Genomic DNA, 15099 nt, shown 5'->3' with positions numbered 1-15099 from the left:
TTTTACTTCTACTCCATTACATCTCAGAGGCAAATATTGTACTTTTACTCCAGTACAATTATCTGAAAACTTTAGTTACCAGTTACATTACAGATATAAATGATTACATTATAAAACATATATTTACCACTTTAGCCCTATTTTATACCTAGGCTATTTTCAAACATTTTAGTAGTGTCCAGGATTACATAGATATTTGGCACTGCAGGGTGTAAAAAAATGGGGTTACAAAATCGTGGGATAAAAAAAGAATTTAGAGGGGGGGGGGGGGGGGAAGAAGAGTTAGATCTCACAAAAAAATAAGCACAAAAAAATAAACACTTCAAAGGATTGTAACAGGTGCAGGGGATATCGGTAATCAGCACAGGTGCAAATAATGTTCCTAATCAGTAGCTGTTCTTTCACATAGAGACACTCTATTACAGAGTTAAACTCCAGACTGGTCACACTTCCTGGCAGAGATGTGCGCTCCACTGAGCATGTGAACCTTTCTAGTGGTTTTTAGTCATGGCTGCCAGTTCCCACCTGATGTCGTGAGGGAGTTCTGACTGCTCCACACCATACTGAATAACTACTAGCTTGCATAATGTCTTCAGTGTTGGACTTAAATCTAAGATATACAGACCATCAAAGAGATGGTGGTCTACTGGTATTTTCCGATCTCCAAAGAGTATGATACGATCTCCCACCATGCAACAGCACATACAAAACATCTGAGAAGGGCCGTTTCCCTTGAGTTCAACCTTATACCAGGTGAAGGTCACTGGGTTGAATTTCCACACATCATTTAAGAATTCCCGGCTGTAGCCACCATATATGTACAGCTCTCCATTGTAGGCAAAGGCTGAATGACCCCGGCGTCCTTCTGGGAGAGGCTGTGCAGGAGGTGTGTTCAGCCAGTTGTTGGTCTCTGTGTCAAACACTCTGATGTTGTTGTAGACTCCCTCGTACCCATAGCCCCCAAATACAAACATCTTTGTCCCGATGATGGTGGCAGAGTGACTAAATGAAACAGGTGGTGGAGTTCCTCTGGTGTTAATTAAAGCCCAGACCATTGTGCTGGTGTCCAACTTGTACATCTCATTAGTCATTCCAGTCCGCTCCTTGATTCCTCCATAGATATACATGACCTTCTCCAAGACACAGGCTGCGTGGTCGTACCTCACCTCTGGTACAGTTCCAGAAATCTCAGGCTTGAACCATCTGTGGGAGTCGACATCAAATCCATAGAGCAGGTTGCAGTCAGGATATCCTCCCCAGATGTAGATGCAATCTGCTATAAGTACAGCTGTGTGGCCCACGCGCCTGGAGGGAACATCAGGGAGACTTTCTCCTCTTCCATTTGTCCATGGGGGCAACTTCCTCCAGCGCAGAGACACCGTGTTAAAGATGTGGACTTCCATCTGACCACTGTTCTTCTTCCGATAGTTTCCTTCAAATGAGTACACCTTGTGTCCGACTACCACAGCAGCCGGGCTGTAACTATCATGTCCTTTCAGATGTATCGTCCAGTGAAACATTTCGCACACCAGCACCACTGTGAATCAGTGCAACTAATTTACAGAAAGGCTGTTAGAAGGCAGGACAATCTATCTCCATAAGTTGCTGAATGTTTTTTTGTTATAAACTAAAATAACGACTTTTAAAAGGACAATTACATCTGATGTCATAATGATGTTGTGATATCATTGCGTGATGACATCATTATATGGAATATCTAATGACGTTACTCAACCTGAATGTCTATTTTAGCTAAATCTATGATCTGAATTTTGTCAGTACTATGACATCAGTAATCCATATTTGGGCATATTGTGATATAAAGACAGACTATCTGTGTAAATTAATGACTCCTCTGAAAGGAGGGAGAATTATAATGATTAAAATACACGATCTAGAACACCGCGTATACGCTCTGTTTTTTAGCTAAGGTTTACTTGTTATGGAATTATTCATGTTTCTACTGTACCACCCGTCCTAGGATATCATATCATAGAAAAGGTAAGAAAACCGTTGGGCGAAATTCCCCTTTAACCGGGCACTGCTGATTATCAAGTCCCATTTCCCAGTCACATCCAGGGTTGCCAGATCTGCTCAGTATAATTTCCCCGCAAGATTTTATTTGAAAATAGCCGATATACAAGCTCACAACGCGTCGCATCGTGACGCGTTGTGAGCTTGTAGATCTGCTATTTTCAAATAGCTGATGTACATGTTAAAGTACTCATGTGTGGCCCATAGTCGCTTATTTTGGGCTGGTTTTCCTAGACCTGGTTGCTTGTTTCTCTCACAGAATCTGGCAACATCTTTGATTCAGGATATTAATCTCTTTATGGGTACAGAACCATAATTAAAAGGTTGAGTGCTATATTAAATTAAACATAGTGGCAGTGATGACAAAGTATGAAGATATGACTTAACTGGTAGGCCTACAATCAAAGTGACTTCATGACTATGTTTTTTTAACCACTTAAACACTATATATACTTCAAATGGAACTGAGTAGTAGGCTCTGCTTTTTCCCCTGTACACCAAATCTCTTTGGTGTGTAGAGGATAGCTGATCTACAAGCTCTAGTCAAGTAAAAACACCTCAAAATTGTACTGAAGTACAGTACTTAAGTAAATGTACGTAGTTACTTTACACCACTGAGTAGTAGCATAATGGCTGAGGAGGGAGGTAGGCAGTGGTGGAAAGTAACTAAGTACATTTACTCAAGTACTGTACTTAAGTGAAATTTTGAGGTATTTGTCCTTTACTTGAGTATTTCCAATTTCCAATACTTTTACATCTACTCCACTACATCTCGGTTCCAAATATTGTACTTTTACTCCACTACAATTAGTTATAAACTTTAGTTACTAGTTACTTTGTAGATATAAATGATTCTATTATAAAACATAAATTAACCATTTCAGCCCTATTTTATACATAGGCTATTTGAAAATAGCCGATCTATGTGACAAAATGTAAAACATTTGACAATGTAAAACAATGACAAAACGCTGTGCTCAAAATGTAACGCGTCGCGACGCGTTACATTTTGAATTCCGGACTTTTACTTGTAACGGAGTACTTCTACATTGCAGTGGTGATACTTTTACTGCAGTAAAACATTTGAGTATTTTTCCACCACTGGAGGTATAGGTTTGAAATAGAGTCCATATAGAAATAGCTTGGGGTTGCACTGCAGATTGCAGTGCAGGATCAATACAATCCATAGCTAATGTTTGCCAACTGGAAAATGATTAAGGAGACAGAGAGCCAGACAGAAGGGTGAGAGAGATAGAGAGAGAGATATGATGAGAGGGAAAGGAGGAGAGAGAGCGCGCAAAAGACAGAGAGAATGAGAGTTTGGAGGAGGGTAGAAAAGGGGTGAGAGAAAGGGGAGACCAAGTGTAAGAGGGCGAGGGAATAGGAGTGAGACTAATGGAAACGTAATGGAAACGTAAGATGAAAAAGATGGAAAGAAACAGAGTTGGTCAGAGAGGGTGTGTGGAGTGAGAGACAGGAAGAGAAAGGAAAACATTTAGAGTGAGAGAGAAAACAAGAAACAGAAGGAGAGAAGCATGTGTGTGTGAGAGAGACAGAGAGAGAGGGAGAAAGGATCAAACGGTTAGCATAGGAGGGAAAAAGAGGATGAAACTGGACAAAGTTAGAAAAGAGGAAAGATATGATAGAGAGAAAGAGAATGACAGAGAGAGGTGATCAGTGGCCCAGCCTGATCTCACAGAATTTAGTATACATTGCACGGACCCGGTGCACCTCGTTCCGTGCACAGTCGCCTAGAAAACCCGAAAATCTGTGCATATGTACGGCCAGTGTAGCCAGATTCTGTGAGAGAAACACGCAACCAGGTCTAGGAAAACCAGCCCAAAATAAGCGACTATGGGCCACATGAGTACTTTAACATGTACATCAGCTATTTGAAAATACAACATTTTACTTGAGTAACAAAAGTACAAAGTACAAAAGTATAGGTATCGAAATATGCTAAAAAAGTACCAAAAGTAACCCATTATGCACACTCATTACACACGTTTTTTTTTCAGATGTTTTCAATTTTTCTTTCAATCTTTCAAAAATAGAAATATCTAAGTGTAAAGTATTGGAAGATTTAAATAATCAAGTAAACTTACACCTCAAAATTGTACCTATGTACTTGAGTCAGCGTATTTAATTACTTTATACCAGTGATGCTGAACACAGGGTTACCAACTGTGTTAGGGCTCTCGCTCACACACGCACGCACACACACGCATGAACGCACATAAACCCACACACACACACACACACACACACACACACACACACACACACACACACACACACACACACACACACACACACACACACACACACACACACACACACACACACACACACACACACACACAGAGATGAAAGTCAGAGGTTTGGTGGTGGTGATTTAACATCAGAGATGTGTGATAAATATTTGATGTTGGGAAATGTAGATGTGTTCTAACTCCACTTGTTTGATACAAATTACAAGATTAAAGGCTGTTTGATCTGTTTTTCACAGACCTAAAAAGAAAAAGACTAATGACCACACACACCAGATACAAAATAAGACCGATTATATTGTGTGTGTGTGTGTGTGTGTGTGTGTGTGTGTGTGTGTGTGTGTGTGTGTGTGTGTGTGTGTGTGTGTGTGTGTGTGTGTGTGTGTGTGTGTGTGTGTGTCCTTTCACCCAACTAATTATGTCTTTTAGATGTTGTGAGAGAAAGATGGGGGGCAGAAGGGAGGGGGGGAGAGAGAGAGAGAGGCTAGAAAAAGTAAAAGCAGACAGAGTGGGAGACTGAAGCCTTATTGATACTTAGGTTCGTTGTACAACTGTCACTCGCCAAAAACAGTCGATCTACAAGCTCATGACGCAATCAGCTATTTTCAGTGAGAGACGCCGTGTCGTATGCATCGGTGTAAATGAAGAGTCCAACAAAACAGAGAGGGTGAAGAGAGAATGAAAGACATGAAAGAACTAATGGTATGACATATACAGGGACTAAAAGAGATGGTTATTACTTACACATCAAGTCAACATTATTATCATCTCTCTCTCTCTCCCTATCTCTCTTCAAGTCAATTGTATTTAGAAGTTGTGATGAAAAAACATATTCTACACATACCACATTATCTCATGAGCAAGGGCTTCTTACTGTCTGTCTGTCTCTCTGTGTCTCTGAATTTCTATCTAGGCCTATCGCTCTCCTCTCAATTTCTGTCTCTCCTCTTTATCTCTCTCTCTCTCTCTCTCTCTCCCTCTCTCTCTCTAATTAGGTGTCCTCTTGGTAAACTGAGGTCTGATGCTGTACAGGTGTGTAAGTGGAGAGAGAGACGGCAGTGTCGATCCAGTCTTCTTTGGGGAGTATAGACGGATTTCCGCGCGACGTCATCACAGAGCAGAATGCGCAATCTGCGCATGCCCGGGTGAAAGGCGCGTTCGAAAATACAGCCCTGAGCGGCAGTGAGCGCACTGGCCAATACAAACTAATAGGCGAGTGTGCTCCGGTGCGTAATTTCCAAACGCACCCATAGGCTTCCCCCTCCTCTGCGCGGTCATATTCCTCTCATGTTTACTAACAGGAAACCCGTCTATAGTTTGAGGAGACGGGGACAAAATGAGCATACAGTACCATGTCTGTGTTTAAGTGTGTCACTCACTTACATTCCTTGGTATAGGGATTGAAAGTGTCGAGGTGGTCCGCCGTCCCAGCCAAATCCCCGAAGGCTGCTGGCGGGCAGTGCCAGTATAAGCTGTCCTCCAGTGGAGGTCAGCCGTCTATCTAACGCGGGGCGATAGATAGACACACAGCACACAGGTGGAACCAAGGGGCAAGGCTGAGATATTTACTATGAGGCCAACCCGGATGTTTAGTAAATGTCCAGCGAGAGGCGCTGTTTCACCCGTGCCGACCTGTGAGTTCAGAAAGAATTTATTTTAACGCAAGCCGATGGGTTTTTACCAACTTTCAGACTCGATTTTCTTACTGTAATAAAAATTGTCATAAATTCTATATGCTTCCAGTCGCTAGTTTAAAGTCTCCTTTCAATCATCAGGATATGCGTTTTGCTAAATTATGGTTCTATTTATTATAAAATTGACGATAAAGTAGGCTATTCTCTAGGAGGGGCGGGATGATTTGATTGACACGCTACACAACCAATAGCATTCATTCCCCGCCCCCCGCTCTTGATTGACAAGTTACCCAACCAATAATGGTCTGAACTCATTCTGACGCGTAGTGAAAGATGGCGGATCTACAGTCTGCAGCAAAGGATTCATTTTCGGTCTGTAGAAAGCAGCGGAGGGGGTTTGTCCATCTCATTTATACAGTCTATGGGTGGAACATACAGTAGTCATTTTTTACTTAATTAAAAGTATCAATACCCTATTGTAGGAATAGTCTGTTACAAGTACAAGTTCGGTATTAAAAATATTTTGTTCACAGAATGAAACTTTGCTATATCGTTGTATCCTTAAGTCATTTAATAAAAATGCAATAAAAAAATAAAAAAAATAACATATCTCTCTCTATCTCCCTCTGTTTCTCTCTGTATCTCTCAATCTTCACATTAACTACTTCTTTATTAATTACAGCTTTCTGTTTTCTTCACTTCTTAGGAATAATAATGGAAAGTTGGAAACATATTTTTGGGCGATCGATCTTCACCACGTTAGGTACACAAAAAATGGACGCAGTGGTCGTACAGCTTTGTGATTCCCCAATGACTAAATGGGGGGGGTAAATGATGACGTGAGAAAAAACAACAGAGTCCAATAAAGGCTGATGATGATGTCACTTTCCGCAAATGTGGAAAGATATTCACGTTACAAACATGATAGAGCAGAAAAAAAGAAACAAACTAAACAGAAAACAGACAAAACAGTGGTGTAAAAAGTACTCAAATGTTTTACTTTAGTAAAAGTATCAATACTACAATGTAGAAATACTGTTACAAGTAAAAGTCCAGAATTCAAAATGTATTTGAGTAAAAGTACATATTGGTATCAAAATATACTCAAAGTACAAAAGTACTCATTATGCAGAATGTCCCATTTCACAAGTTTTCAAATAAAACATTTTTTTTTTTGAAATAGCCGATCTACAAGCTCACAATGCGTCGCATGGCCGAAATGTATATAGGACTGAAGTGCTATGTATGTTTTGTAATAATAATCAAAATCTACAAAGTAACTAAACTTTACAATATAAATTGGGGTCCCAGAGATAGAAATACCATTCAATGGGGGTCTGTAGCACTAACGCATGTCAAACTGGGGGTCCTTGAAATTAAAATGGTTGAGAATCACTGCTAGAGCCGTAAAGATCTTCTCTTATGGGGGTCCCTGGCTTATCTTTTCCAATGGACGTCCGCGGGCTAATAAGTGTCAATTTGGGGGTCCTCGACATGAAAAAGTTGGAGAACCACTGCAGTATATACAACTTTCAGCTTTAGTGTGTTTTGCAGAGGAGTGCCATCATTATTAAAAAGTGTAATCTGCAACACAATGTTATACACTATGTAGTGTGTGTGAGTGGGGGGGGGGGGGGGGGGGGGGGGCTGCTTCATCTCTCTCTCAGCCAAGGGGTCCTTGGGCTATAAAACGTTGTGGACCCCTGATCTAGGGTTTGGTGTTTCTTTGACTTCCGCTTCCAATTGAAGCTGTGATTTGATGACGTTCTTGGTCTTGTAATTGTTCTAGTTTGGCTTCATTGATCGTGCCTGATTGGGCCTGTCTGTGGTTTGGAACCAGGATGACCACCGAGGATCAATGATGTGACTCATCTAGAAGTCATTAAGATCCTGGAAGAGTCAGCTATATAAACAAAACATAAAAAATAAAAACAATAAAAATGGCATGGAATGTTTTCTTTAAACACTTGTTTTCATTGTGATAGATGTTAGTTCCATTGATCCAAGCCAGAGCACAATCGACTGATTGATTGATCATTACAATATGCTCCACCCATCTGACCACGCGAACGCTTGAAATGATCAAGTGGGCCCTCGTCCGTGAAAAGGTGTCTTATATCTGAGTTAAACTGAGATAAGACTTGCTTTGAGCATTCCAATAGTGTGAACATGTTCTGTCTGGCTACAAGGAACTCAGAGACATATTTCACAGAATAAGCCAGATGTTCACCAGCCTCATCGTAAAAAAGGGAAATATAAATAGGTATAGGTAAAATATAAGGTATCTAGATATATGTGAACATAAATTAGCCAGTGGAGACTAGCTCCGTACAGACAGACAGACAGACAGACAGACAGACCCTCTTATAGACCACGCAGTAAATAAAATAGTTAAAATAAGAGTAAACAAGTAGTAACGTACAGGGGTTAGGAATTAGGGAAATAAAGTAAGGGGGACTGCACTGGATTTGCACATTGTATGAGTTATTAACAGGTTAGACTAAGTATGAATGTACGTAAACAATCTATTCGCAATAGTGTGGGTAAATATGAACAGTCAATCCAGACAACATGCATGCACGCACGCACAGACCCTCTTCGATTACAAAATTAAAGTTAAATATTTCAGTGAATATGAAACACTATGTGGAGAAAAAAAAAGTGTAGAGGTGCTAAGTTTCATTGACCACTCAAACTCCAGCATTCCGGGGACAGCTTTCCCAGGAAGTAGTCGATCGACAAGCTCACAACGCGTTGTAGCGCAACGCGTTGTGAGCTTGTCGTTCGGCTATTTTCAGCGAAAGCTTTCTCCACGATAACAGGAAACAGAAAAGACACCAGTATACCATATGGGGTGTAAGTGGTTTGATTTAACTTCATCTGCTGCTGATCGGTCCAGTAGTTTGCAGGTTTAGCTCTGAAACACACAAACGGACACGCGCACGCGCACACACACACACCCTCTTATAGACCCCTAGCCTCCTATACAGACTTACTTACTTATGCCTATTTATATAATAAGCCTATCGCTCCTTGACATGGAGTGTAGACTGTTGACCACAGACCAGAGGTCTCTATCCTGGGCTTTACTTTACAGGTGTTTCTACAGGTATGTGCGTCCCAATCTGCTCGATGTCGCCCTCCATGACCCTACCTCAACTCAACTCAACTTTAATGTCACATCTCAGGTTTACAGGTGTAAGAAAGTGGGTGAAAGAGCTGTTCATTTGGTCCACACATGTTATATTCTGCCAAAAGCCTGCCTGCTGCTCGCTTAGCTTCGGGTCCAGGAGGTGGCCATGTCTGCGTTCAGTGGTTCTGCTGGAACGATGTCTGGTCATTGTTTAGTTTTCTTATGGCCTTTTTCATTCCCAGCTTGGTGCAGGTTTTCCACCATTATGTCTCACAGGTGCTCTGAGCATCATCTGCTCTTGTCTTTCACAGGTCTCTCTGGCTGACTGAACCTGCGGCCACGCCGACGTAGTTTCTCCCGTCCTTCTTGGTGCCTTTTCTTTACATTTCTGTTGTTCTCTGTGTCTGCTCTGCTGTTGATCTCTTGCCTTTGCTTTGGTTGTCCTGTACTGCAGTTGTTACTGTCTGACCTTATTCTGTCTCCTCTCTACCTGACGTAGTGTTTTCGCTGACTCTTCTTTAGTCCAAGCACGACTCAACATGTTGCGATGGCCTCTCTTATCTTTTCCCATTTGTGTGTCCTCCCTTCTCTGTCGTTCAAAAGGCGGACATCATACTACTTACTGTCTCTTTGTCATTTCCATCTAGTGTTTCCTTAGTTTCAGCTCCAGTGTGGCGACTAGCAGGTGGTGATCTGATGCCACATCTGCTCTTCTCCTCGCTCGTAGATCCTGCTGTGATCTGCGAAATCTTCTGGGTAATACGGACGTGATCTATCTGGTTCTGGGTCACACCATTCGGTAATACCCAGGTCACCTTGTGGATCCTCCTGTGTGGAGAGACACTCCCTCAGATGACTAGGTTATTCAGGGCACAGCAGGTATCCACAAATCTCTCTTCGTTCTTACTTATCATCTTCACGCCCGTGTTGTTTCTTCCAATCTTTGCATTGAAGTCCACTATAAGAATGCTGATACGGTTTCATATGAGATGTTCCAGGATGCTCTGCAATCTGTAGTAAAAAACATTCTGTTGCTCCTATGGAGCCAAAAAAAGGTGACACGTGATTTGACCCAGTGTCTTCGTGCATCATCTGCGTCGTCTCTACTTCTTCAATCTTCTCCACATACTCTTTTTTTTTCTATACTTCAACTCATCCAAACTATGTTGCATTGCGTCTATCTTTTCATTAATGTTCTGCTGCATTGCATCCATCTTCTCATTCAAACTCTGTTGCATTGCGTCCATCTTTTCATTAACGTTATGCTGCATTTCGTCCATGTCTTCCTTGAAAGCTTGCGTTTCGTCAGACAAAATCATCTCTTTCTGAAGCTGTTCGTTCTTAATGAGATCCAGCTGGAATTGGATATGTTCATTCTCCTCTGTGATGCACTGTTGTTTCTTGGAGATGGCAGCGTTCAACGCGGTTTGCTCTTTCAACTGCCTCTCGTTATTTTGCATATTCTCCTCCAAGGTCTTTTCCCAGTTCTCCTTGAACGAGTGGATTTCCTCTCTCCAGGCTGCATCTATCTCAAACACCCTGCCGAGGTCCTTGTTGAGTCTGTTGTTCACAGCTAACAAAGTCTTATAATCAGCCTCTAGTCTCTCCATGTAAGACAGCAACTTCGCGGTTGCATCATTCTGAAATGGCACAGAGAAGTTCTCGTTCTCCTCCGGCTGATTCACTCGCAGGGCAGCAACCTCCTGGTCTTTCCCTTGGCGTTCTTCCTCGTCTTCTGGAAGCGGCGTCATGGCTTCCTCGATGTCCGCTGTCTTCACATGTCTCTCCAGCTCGCTGTTCTTGTGCTCTGCTGTGGGGAGCAACCCTTGGGCCTTCTCTCCAAGCGGTTGTTGGTTTCCTTCCTCCTTCCATTTCCTAATCATCATCAGACCATCTGTGGTTGCTTCCACCGACGGTTGACGAACAAGTGAAGCTGCAAAAGAGAACATCCTTTAAACTTTATTAAATAGTGGTGTGTACCTGCCGGACCGACCCCTTTACACCTGTAAACCTGTTTTGATGTGACAAACAAAGTTAAAGTTAACCTTGAGGAATTGAAACTATACTAAGTCAAAGTGAGTCTGACCAAATCTTTTATACTGGAGTGACTTTGATGACGTCACTCTAGTTGAGTCGATTAAGCCTTCAGCCAATGAGCTTGTTAGAGTTATAGACATGGCTATATTTAGTGAAAGTGAGTAGCGGCGAGCTTTGTCTTTTGATTGTATATGGTTTAAAATCAGTGCAGATTATAATGTCTTTCCTTTGATAACTACATGGATAGCTGTTATCTCTGCCAGGTTGAAGGCCTGTGTGTTAGACCCATCAGTGTCATATTATTTGAGCATAATGCCAGCAGACCAACAAACTCAATCCCTGAATATTAGTTCTCATCAGTCAACGACAACTATGTACATTTTTTTAATTCATAATCTCATAGCCACCGTCCCCACGGGCTATGGGACGTATGTCCGCAAGGCTATGGAGTTCAACTAGCCAATCGAGCGCAAGTTTTCTGTCAGGCATAGGTGGTCTACTAGCCAATCACAACGCTTTTATGAATGGTTATGGAGCCTCTCCGTAGTAAATTAAGGACACAATAACCAGCGTTGTTCTCTCCAGTGGTGGAAAGTAACACATACTCAAAGGTACACGTAATCAAGTACTGTACTGTATTTCCAATTATTTTTATTTTTACTCCACTACATCTCAGAGTCAAATATTGTATTTTTACTCCACTACAATTATTTGAAAACTTTAGTTACTAGTTACTTTGTAGATTTTGATTATTATTACAAAACATACATAAACCACTTCAGCCCTATTTAAACGTAGGCATTTTGAAAATAGCCGATCTACAAGCTCACAACGTGTCGCGATGCAACGCGTTGTGAGCTTGTAGATCTGCTATTTTCAAAAGATTTCTTATACATTTTAGACATATAACTTGTGAAACGGGACATTCTGCATAATGAATACTTTGACTTTTGTTGCTTGAAGTGTGTTTTGATGCCAATACTTTTGGACTTTTACTCAAATACATTTGTATTACCAGACTTTTTCTTAACAGAGTGTTTCTACATTGCAGTATTGATACTTTTACTTAACGTAATAAGGTTCTCTCCATCCCTCACACCACCTCTCTTGCTCCTTTTCCTCCATTTGTTCCCCTAAAGTGTAGATGCATTTTTTCATTTGAGTGTGATCTCCAACTTTACTGAGAGTTGACTGAGAGGGTAGTTAAACAAAAAAAAACAGATCAAATATCCTTTAATCTTCTAATTTGTATCAAAAAAGTGGAGTTGGAGAACACATCTGCATTTCCCAACATCAAATATTTATCACACATCTCTGATGTTAAATCACCACCACCACCAAACTCCTGACTTTCATCTATGTGTGTGTGCGTCCAACTGTGTGTGTGTGTGTGTGTGTGTGTGTGGCATGCGCACGTGTCTGCATCAGTGGAGGCCATTAAAAAATCCACCTGACAAGTTGATGTTAAAAAAGTAGTTTTTTCCCCCCTCTGGATACAGAGGCAACTTGTGAAAAGCTTTGACACAGTTGCGTTTACAGGAGTGTAAATGTGTTAGGAGGTTCTGAGGAAATACAACTAACACGAGAGTAGAGAATGTACGTCAGAACCAGTGGTGTACAGTACCTCAGTACATTTACTCAAGTGCTGTACTTAACTCTTTAACTGCCAGAGTTAAAGTGTAATAGTGTCACCCCAGTGCCAGCGAAAATTAGTGTTTTTTACCTACCTTTCAAAAATCATGGAATATTTTCCATCATCGCTGTCCGCACGGAGATCGCCTCCTTGCACGCATGGGCATCTCGGGAGTCTGGGAAAAAACACGTCTACACGTCCATGGCAATCAAAGAGTTTATCATTCACTGCAGGGGAGTAGCCACGGGTGGGCTGGCCCACCCAATAGATTTAGCAAAAAATATATATATATATTTATATATTTTTTTTATACATTTTTTGATAATAAATCGGTAAAAACAGGCAAAAATATGAATTAAATAAAACGGAAAAAAATCAAAATCCGCCCAAAAAACGGGACAGGGACACATGCACGCTCATCGCGCGTGCGTGCCCACCCGCTCTCGCCTAGGCCCAGCCTATACTATATACTGTAGGCCCTAGCCTATATTCTGGCTTTTTTTTTAGAACAGTCTGCAGCCAGTGCCAGCGTTTTTGAGCATTTTTACAAACCTTTCAAGAGGCACCGAATATTTCACTCCAGGACGATTGACACACCGAGTGTCGCAAAAGACGGAGGAGTGTCTCTGCTTCCATCGGGGGGAAAAAAAGCGTGTCACAGCGACTCTCCGTTCTTTAGCTATTGGCTGTTGAATATAGCTTATTCTCGCATGAATAAAAATCTAGAAAGCAGAGAAAAATGTATTTTTCTAAATTCTATAACATTGGATCGGACGGGGCTGGGTTTGTTGTGATCACGTTATTTCCGGGTCTACTCTTCTCCGGAAGTCATAGGATCACTCATAGGTTGGCGAACAGCGCCATCTAGCACCATTGGCACTGAATGAGTTGTTAAACAAACACTTTCTTCTCAATTCCGGCAGTTGAAAAGATGAGTGTAAGTGTACGTATGTGTGTGTGTGTGTGTGTGTGTGTGTGTGTGTGCTTCCTGCCATGCGTGCGATGAATGAGTGTACACACCATACACCATACATCAACCCACATTACACCGGTACTTTATTTGACATTTAATTAATCAAACAGCTCAGTGTCTGACTGTTAGCCACTCTAAATCACAATAAATATACCTAACGAACAAACTAGACAGATGTACTGTACAACATTAACAGCTGAAGCGACATTACAAAGCATTCATTATATTATAATATGTAATATGTATAACCTCCAATGATATGGTTTCTCTGCATGTGTGTGTAAGCTAAAGGAAACTATATATACTAACGTATATCTCTTCATCTTTGGGTGATACTGTACACGTATATGTATATGTTAACCTCATATTTGAGTCTTTAAGAGGTATAATATGTAGTATCGTCTTCAGGCGATACACAAGGACGAAGGATTTCGCGTCTCGAGCTTGCAGATCTGCTACGTTTGATACTTTTGTGTGATCACGTAGGGCAGTGGTTCTCAACCAGTGGTCCTTGGGGGGGTACCAGGGGGTCCCCAGCAAAATGAGTTCACAATCTTTTTAACCACTTAGCTTTGGCTATTCAAAAATAGCAGACATACAAGCTCATGAGCTTGCAGATCTGCTTTTTTTTTTTAATCTTGAAAATGTATGCATATCTTCAAATATATATATTTTTGAAGCGCCAAATTTTTGCTTCTTGGGGTCCCTGGAACAACACATTTTCAGATGGGGGTCTGCGGCCAAATGTATATTAATTTAGGGGTCCTTTAAGGGTTGACAACCACTGACGTAGGGCATTAATTTATGGGAAAAAGAGCGATATGTTCTTGGACAGTATCTGTGACACTCACTGGCTTCATACCTCTCACAGACTAAATGCATCACTTACATGTTGTGCTTCCAGAGTGGCGCACGGTGAAATAGCAGATCCGCAAGCTGGCAATGCTTTGTGAGCTTGCATATCTGCTATTTTAGGCTGTAAATAATATAAATTAAGCGCTGGGATGCTTAATTTACAGGTTCTGGTGTCCATCTACATTGGCCGAAAAAATGCTACCGACAAATCTTAATTTCAATACCTATTTGTCAAGAATATGGGAGAGGGAACGTAGAATACAGAGTGTTTTTTCCTTTACCACTTTGCGGTGTCCTTCAGAAAGTACTGCTCTGCCATGGGCAGACTAGAGACCTCAGTGACACCATGCTTTTAGGGACAAGCAGTTTGAAGTGATAATGTGTTTTGGTTAAAGGTGGGAATTCACCTGGGCTCACGCACACGCACGCACACGCACCAAGCGAAGATGTTTTTTGTGGTTTTTTTTTGGGGGGGGGGGGGGGGTGTTAGGTATTGGTCATAGTGTCTTCGTGAATATGAATAACACACT

General features: G+C 41.5%; 1 long non-coding RNA gene across 1 annotated transcript in view; it reads right to left on the bottom strand.

Annotated features, from left to right (window-relative positions):
- Positions 1–13779: 13779 nt before the first annotated feature.
- Positions 13780–15099, bottom strand: part of LOC311037530 — a 439052-nt gene continuing 437732 nt past the window's right edge. Inside the window, exon 2 of the long non-coding RNA XR_014599974.1 lies at positions 13780–14324. This is a non-coding gene — a long non-coding RNA (uncharacterized lncRNA). The remainder of the gene's footprint in view (positions 14325–15099) is intronic.

This window comes from Gymnoscopelus microlampas, assembly GCF_963454915.1.
Source record: "Gymnoscopelus microlampas genome assembly, chromosome: 21".
NCBI lineage: Eukaryota > Metazoa > Chordata > Actinopteri > Myctophiformes > Myctophidae > Gymnoscopelus > Gymnoscopelus microlampas.
This window is presented reverse-complemented; position numbering and strand designations above follow the sequence as displayed.